Source organism: Tupaia chinensis, unplaced genomic scaffold (assembly GCF_000334495.1).
Source record: "Tupaia chinensis unplaced genomic scaffold, TupChi_1.0 Scaffold000647_1, whole genome shotgun sequence".
NCBI lineage: Eukaryota > Metazoa > Chordata > Mammalia > Scandentia > Tupaiidae > Tupaia > Tupaia belangeri.
The window spans coordinates 300583-309183 of NW_006160168.1; the positions used below are offsets into that span (position 1 = coordinate 300583).

General features: G+C 40.8%; 1 pseudogene; it reads right to left on the reverse strand.

Moving 5' to 3' along the window:
• Positions 1-2321: 2321 nt before the first annotated feature.
• On the reverse strand, positions 2322-4486 carry LOC102490967 (histone-binding protein RBBP4 pseudogene; annotated as a pseudogene).
• Between the last annotated feature and the right edge of the window lie 4115 nt (positions 4487-8601).

Below are 8601 nucleotides of genomic sequence, written 5' to 3' on the forward strand. Positions count from 1 at the left end.
CACCTGTTTGGCTCCCACAGCTTCTGTGAATTCCTCCGGAAGGTCAGGTGCATCAAGGACATGTCCAGAGTGAGTCCAAAGGTTGCTGCTAGCTCCCTAAGGTCATCGCTCACCTATCTGGAGGCCAAGTCTCTCCGATGATTAGTTCTCCTGCACCAAAGTAGTCACTGCGGACGTGAGGATCTCGGTAGTGAGGGATCGCCCCACACGCTGGTCAGAGTCCTCGCCTATGCTGGTGAAAATGCTGAGAACCGGCTGGGCCCAGCGTCCACCTTATATTTATAAGGCAGAGTTCAACACACTCCCTGTCCAGGGCTAAGGCCAGGCTCAATCCGCCAATGGACTCAAACACTGTGGCAGCCATGCTTCCTTCTCTTGGACCCATTCACCTCTGCTTCCGTTCTGATCTCCACACCCTTGTAAAGTTGTGGTTTTTTGTTTTGTTTTATTTTTGTAAATTTTTTACACCAGTCTTAGCAAATATGACTTGGGCAAATATTTTCTTAAAGTCTGTGTGGTTTGTTTTTATTTTTATTTATGTATTTTGTATTATTATTTTAATGAGAGAAAGCAAGCACATGTCAGCAAGAGAAAGAGTCAAGGAGGGGGGGGGAAAGAGAGGTATTTCTGAGAGGATCTTGCCACATCATAATCCTCCTGCCCCAGCCTCCCAGTTGGCCACCACCACAGCCACAACCATGACTGGGGTGTCTAGTTTGAGCTGAGAATCAGGCCAGGCCTCCCATGTGGCTTTAGTCACAGAACAGTGTCTTCACCACTAAAACACAGCCTTCACTTTTCGTTTTCTTAGTGTCTTTAGCAGAGCAAGTTTTTCATTTTAATGATTTCCAATTTACCAACTTCTTTCATAGATCATGTTTTTGATGTTCTATTTAAAGATTCACCAACAAATCCAGTGTCACTTGGTTTTTTTAAAAGACTTATAGATGTTTTATAGCTTTCCGGTCCACACTTGGGCTTGTGATCCATTCTGAGTTAATTTTTGTGAATGGTGCAGTCATTGTTTTGACTAATTTATTTTTTTTGGCATAAGGATATCCAGCACCATTTTTCCCCCAAAGATTATTCATTTATGGGACCAGTAGTTAGCATAATGGCTCTGTCACTGGACTCCCATGTGGTCGACCATGGTTCGAGTCCCGGACCCGGTGGCTTAAACTCACGCAGGGTGTGTGTGTGTGTGTGCCCAAGATCCCGAGAGGAGAATGGAGAAGGGATTGTGGCATGGCCATCCCCCCTGGGGGGGTGATTACCTGCTTTCTGTCTCTCTGTCTCTCTGTCTGTCTGGCGAGCACACGTGCCCTATAGCAAAAACCTCTCCAAAAAAAGAAAAAAAAAAGATTATTCATTTATTTATTGACTTCTATTTCTCCTTTGTTAACACCTGTTAACTATTACATATTTGGGAGAGTCTATTTCTATTGTCTATTCCTTTACAAGTACCAATCTATCTTGATTATTGTAGCCTTACAGTAAGTCTTTTTTTTTTTTAATGTAGAAAAGTGATTTATTCCATTATAAGCACTTACATAGTCAGTCACGGAGAGCAACAGGCCTGTGGGTGAGACAGGTCCCCCAATGGAGAGGGATCAAACTAGTGGTCAAGGACTAACTCTTAAAAAAGCAACTCTTATCAAGGATTAATTTAATTTCAAAAACAAATATAAGCTATCGATTCATTCTTTTCAGCTTGACAGTCTACCTGTGATATAGCTGTCAGGTAAAAACATACATCTTGACAACTTGGTGGTCCCAAGTTTAAAAACAAAACCAAAAGAACCCATTTCACAGAAAGGAAAGAAATAATATGGAAACAGCTCAAGAAATACACTAACGAGCAAAAATATATGGGGCAAAGAATATGTAGTTTTCTTAACTGAAGAATCCGAGGAGCCTGGTCTACCAGGAAATGTGCACCCAGAAAGCCGGGTGTGAAGGTTTTTAGAGCAGGAATCTATGACTTGAATCTCCCCTATGTCCTGAATAAAAATGGCACCACACAGTATTTACACTTCATGGCTCAGACACCTACTTCACTTGGCTCTATTCCTTACTCGCTCTAGGATTTACTTAAATGAGTCTGAAAAACTTGGGGATACAGTATCAGAAGAAAAATAGTCATGCATAATATTCCCCTTTTCTGTGGCTAATTTAGACTTGGATTTGTTACTAGAAAATTCCTGAAGAAAATTTAAATATAAGTCTGTGGCTTTGCTAAATTAAACTCCCCAGTTTGTATTTAGAAAACACCCACTGTTTGGGGTAAGAGTATTGGTGATAATAGAGGGATAGTAGATTGAACGTATGTCTCAAAATCAGTGTTAAACCAATCGCAGGGCTGAGAGGAAAAAGGGGGAGTCTAAAATCACATGAAGTGCAGACATATCTAGGACCCTTGTCCTTCTGGATCCATGCTTCCTTCAGGGTCTTCATTATAAATGTTCTCAGCCATTTGCCACACCTGCGTGATATTGTCTTCTGATACAGAGCAAATCACCCAAGGTTCGTTGGGATTCCACGAGAAATCAGATATCTTGGCAGTGTGACCACTATGAATAAACAACAATTCCAGTGGTCCATCCTCTGCATCTTCTGGGGACTGTTTCTCTCCAATTTTACTTAAATCCCAGACATTCAGTCTGCTATCAGTACCGCTGGAAACCAAAATAGTCTCATTATGAGGTGACCACTGAACCTGGAATATTTCCCCAAAGATTATGTGATTCAAAGGAATGCAACTTCAGTTTCAGGTTTCTCAGATCCCACAGGGCAACAGTCTTGTCAGCCAATCCTGTGGCAAGGATGAATTCACTATGAGGATTGAAAGAGAGGCAGTTCACTTCAGCAATGTGAGCATCAACTGAGTGCCTTGGTTTCGAAGTATTGTTTGAACAAGTATCCCATATCATAAGTTTCTGATCATCAGCAACTGATCCAAAGAGAGACTCATGGAGCAGATGCCAGGAGACATCTCCCACCACCGCTGTGTGCCCCGTAAAGATGGTTTTGCATCCACCACTTTTCCTTTGGAACGGCACTGATGCCCCACAGGGCAGATGGTGTGGTCATCAGAAGCACTAAGTAAGTGCCCACTGAGATTCTATATTTCTTTCAATAACTATATGCATTATTATTATTGTCAATTGTTATTTTGGTAAAATATACATAATGAAGTTTCACTTTGACCATTGAAGTGTGCAATTCAATAGAATCGAGTACATTTACAATGTTGTATAACCATCAGTACTGTGCATTCCTAGATCTTTTGTCATCATCTGAAAGTTAAATTTTGTACTCACTGAACAATAGTTTCTATCCCGTTCATTTCCCAAGCCCTGGTAACTATTTACTCTCTCTACAGTTTTGTTTTGTTTTTGCTATAGGGCATGTGTGCTGGTTGGAAAGACAGACAGTGAGAAGTAAAGTGAAAAATCAACCCCCCAGGGAGGATGTCCATGATGAAATCTCTTCTCTATTCTCTTCCTGGGATTTTTTGTTTTTGTTTTTGAGAGATTTTTGGTGTGTGCACTCACCAGAGATACAGAGAGGGACAGAGAGAAGTAAAAGTGAAAAATCAACCCCCAGGGAGGATGTCCTTGATGCAATCCCTTCTCCTCCATTCTCTTCCTAAGATTTTTTGTTTTGAGAGATTTTCAGTGCGTGCACTCATCAGAGAGATAGAGAGATAGAAGACAGAAAGTGAGAAATCATCCCCCAGCAGGGATGGCCACGCCGCAATCCCTTCTTCTCCATCCTCCTCTTGAGATTTTGGGCATACATGCACAAATCTCCGGTGTGAATTGTAATCTGCCGGGTCCAGGACTCAAACTGTGGTTGACTACATCGGAGTTCAGTAACCATTATGCCATCTGTTGATCCCCTTACTGGGAATTTGGGGCACACACACACACACACACACACACACACATGCACCTGGCATGAGTTTGAAGCTGCCAGGTCCGGAACTCAAACCATGGTCAACCATGTGGGAGTCCAGTGCCTTAACCACCATGCCTCCTACTGGCTCCTCTGTCTCTACAAATTTGTTTATGCTAAGTACCTCATATAAGTGCAGTCATAAAGTATTGGCAGTTTTGACCAACTTATTTTAATAAACATAATATTTTCAAGATCTATCCATGTTATAGCATGTGTCAGCATTTTCTTTTTAAGGCTAAATAATATCTCACTATGTCTATAACACATTTCATTTATTTGGTGATGGACATTTGAGTTGTTCCCATGCTTTGGCTAGTGTAAATAATACATCTATGAACATTGGTGTACAAGCATTTATTTGAGTTCCTGCTTTCATCTCTGTAGGGTATATACCTGGAAGTAGAATTGTTGAATTAGATGATGAGTCTAGCTTAACTTTCTGAGGAATTTCCAAACTGTTTTCCACAGTGATTGCATAATTGTACATCCTTACCAGTAATATACGATGTTCCAGTTTTCTCCACATCCTTGTAAGCACTTACTAATAATATCTTTATTTTCTTTCTTCTTTTTTTACTTTCTCTTGTCAAAGTGCTATAGCATTTCAGGTGAATGATGGTACAGCAGTATCACAACACCGTGACACTGGACCCACATGAGAAGGGACGGTACCAGATTTTCATCCTGAAACTTCCCTGTACATGCCAGGGTGTGCACATGTGCCTGTGACCCTGAATGGCTGAGGCTGTGGTGGACTGCCATGTAAAGACTCTCCTAGGGGTGAGCCTCTGTCTCTATCAGTTCTCTGTGTCTCTCTGACTCTCTCTCATAGAAGAAATATATTTTTATTAACTGCAAATGCAGAGAAAAGCATTTAGAAACACACCCACCCAGCTATGAACAGTAAATACATGCTAGGTGGAATTGGTGGAAAGAGATGTGGGGCTGGTAACCCGGTGTTTTCTATTCTATATGCTTTGTATTATGCACCTGAAAAATGAGAATGGATATATATTCTATTGCAATTGAAAACAAAAATGAAGTATTGGATCATTGGAAATGTCATGACATGTTCTATGCAAATAAAAGCCTGGAAAATAAATTGGGCTAGAAAGCTGACATTTGAGGAAATTCGTTGTGTATATCGAGGCTAAGGAATAAAGATGACTGTTTTAGCATACTTTTTAGGCAACTCTGAATCAGATTCCTACATTTTCCTAAGGTTTTTCTCCTTCCATTTTCTTTCTATGATTTGAAAGCCAGAAATAGATTACTGAATAATTTAAATAAGCCATTATTTTTTTAAAAAAAAAACAAAGTTGAACATTTTTAGACATAAACTTGCCTTGTTTCATTGTATCTTCTATTTTTTGGTGTGTATTTTTTGTTTGTTTGTTTGGAGAGGTTTTTGCTATAGGATGCGTGCAGTCACCAGAAAGACAGAGACAGAGAGACAGAAAGTGAGAAATCACCCCCCAGGGGGGATGGTCACGCCGCAATCCCTTCTCCTCCATTCTCCTCTTGGGATCTTGGGCACACACATACATGCACCCGGTGTGAGTTTAAGGCACCGGGTCCAAGACTCGAATCACAGTCAACTACATGGGAGTCCAGCGACATAGCCATTATGTCAACTGCTGGTCCTGTTGTGTATTCCTTTAAAGAATATAATCCAAACTTGTATCTTTTTAAGGTAAAATTTAACAGTCATATTTTAGAATATTTTAAATAGTATTTTATATGGCATAGCTATTTTATATTTCTGAATCGTGTAATTCACACAAGACATGAAATTGACCAAAGAAGTAGGGTGTGCTGGGAAACAATTCATCGGGCTCATACATGGAGCTCTAGTCAGGGGACCCCTCTGTCACCACCAAGTAACTCATTGTTCTTGTCTGGGCAGCAATCAGTGTCCCTGTTTGTAACACAGGGACTGGGAGGACTCAGAAATATTTGTCCTCAGTAGAGCATATGCTTGAAAAACTTGACTGCTCAAGAGAGCCCTATGCATAGTAGACATTCAATAAACATATACTAAACAAATCAAATCGATAAGATTATTAGACAGACTCACAGATAAGTCTCTAGGAATTAAACTTTTAAAAATTTTTGACAGACAGTTAAAATGTACATTTTTTGGGAGAGCCAGCAGGTGGTATAGTGGTTAAAGTGGCTGGACTCCCACATATCTGAATGTAGTTTGAGTCCTGGACCAGTGGCTTGAAAAATCACACCTGGCCGGTGTGCGTGTGTGCCCCAAATTCTAGGAGAATAGAGATGAGATTTTGGCATGGCCATCCCCCTGCAGGGGTGATTTCTCATTTCCTCTCTGTCTCTCTCTGGCAAGTGTGCATGCCCTATGGCAAAACAAATAAAACAAAAAGCTCTCTTTTTAAATAGACATTCAAATGTAGTGTGAAATGGTAGCTCATAATTTCTTTCTAAAATTTTGTTAGAGGGCATGTGTGCTTGTGGGAGACGAGAGAATGAGAGAAAAAGTGAGGAAGTGACCCCCATGGGAAATAGTTACACTGCAATCCCTTCTCCTTGAAAATCTTTCAGGACTTTGGGCGTGCATGCATACTTACCTATCATGTTTTACAAGCTGCTGGTTTGGCACTTGAGGCGGGCGGTTGGCCATGGGAGGTCCAGAAATGTTAAGCACCATGCCATTGGCTGGCCTTCATTCTAATTTTGAGAGGGAGAGGGATAAAACACCCCATCTAACAGGGTGTGGTCAACACAATCTCTTCTTTATTTTTCCATCCTGTCAGGGTTTGGGGGCACACATGTATGTGTTCTCTACAGGACTTTCAAGACAAACTGGGCCAAGATTCAAAATTTAGTCAGCCATGTGGGATCTGCCTTCTGATGCACAGTGCTTAATCACTGTGCTAGGAGCCTGCCCATAAGAATATATGTAATACCCCAAGAAGGTAGCTTAAGGTCCAGTGTCAGGACAAAGTCAAAGCATATCCAGCACACTGAGCAGAGTTTTGAAGGATAAGGGACAATGCCGAACACCCTGTTTCTATTGCCTGTTTCCACTAATTTTGTTTCAAGTCAGAATTTTAATACTTTTGAACAAAAACTATTACGAAGCTACTGGAACAAGACAACATATAGGTTATGCTTTTCAACTTAATTTCTAAGGTTCAAAATAGAGCTGGAATATGTTTCAATAAATTATAACCCAAGGCCAATTCCTATGTGGAATTATTAGGCCAAGAACACCAAAGACATGGTTCTTTAGATATTAAAACTTTGTTGCACCTTGGAATCATCTGTAATTATTTATAAAAACAAAATATCCTGGGAAAGGGGGAACCCACAGGTGTCTTGGTGGTTAAGGTACTGGACACTTGCACATGGCCAACTATGGTTCGAGTCTCAGACCTACTGGCTTGCTTTCTCACTTTCCTTCTCTCTCTCTCTCTCTCTGTGTGTGTGTGTGTGTGTGTGTGTCTTTCTCAGGTCAGATTTAAAAAATAAGTGAATGAGCAGCTAGCAGGTGGTGTGGTGGTTAAGGGCACTGGACTCCCACATGGCTGACCCCAGTCTGAGTCCTGGACCTGGAAGCCTGCTTTCTCTTTACCGCTCTCTCTCTGTCCCTCTCTGGTCAAATTAAAATAAATAAAGTTAAATTAAATAACCCTTTAAAAAATAAGTGAATGGATAAATTTTTAAAAATTAAATAAAAATAATTCTTAAAAATAATTGCTCTTCTTGTAAGTGACCTGAGGTGATCTTTGAAAATGGTTCACTATTCACTTGACCCAGAGAACCCCACAAAATCAAGAGGTTCAAATCTTCATGTTTATTTTAAGAACACTCCTGAAACTTCCCAGGCCATCGAGGGTATGTATATCCGAAAAGCCACCAAGTATCTGAAGAGTGTCACCTTACAGAAGCTGTGTGTGCCATTTTGTCATTACACAATGGTGGAGTTGGTAAATGTGCCCGGGCTAAACAGTGGGGCTGGACACAAGGTCGATGGCCCAAAAAGAGTGCTGGATTTCTGAACCACATGTTTAGATTCTCTGGTCACTGAGCATATTCAAGTGAACAAGGCACCCAAGATGCACCATTGTACATACAGAGCTATGGGTAGACTAACCCATACATGAGCTCCCCCTGCCACAGAGAGATGATCCTCACTGAAAAGGAGCAAACAGTTCCTATGTCGGAAGAGGAAGTCACACAGAAGAGAAAGATATCCCAGGAGAAACTGAAGAAATAATAATTTATGGCACAGGATAAAGCTGGTATAAAATAAATGTAGATAAAAGGAAAAGGAAAAAAAAATTGAACTGCCCTGGGCTTCTTCTTTCAGAGATTCAGCAAGAAGGAAGAAAGAACTTACAATATTATTGGGTTGTCAGAAAAGTCATGACGCATTTTTTTTTTTGCATAGAAAAATACACCATGACTTTTCCAATAACTCAATATTTCAATTTTTTTTGAGAGGTTTTTGCTATAGGGCACGTGTGCTTGCCAGAAAGACAGAGAGAGACAGAGAGACAAAAAGCAAGAAATTTCCCCCCAGGGGGGATGGCCATGCCGTACTCCCTTCTCCTCCATTCTCCTCTAATGATCTATGCACACACACACACACGCGCCTGGTGTGAGTTTAAGCCG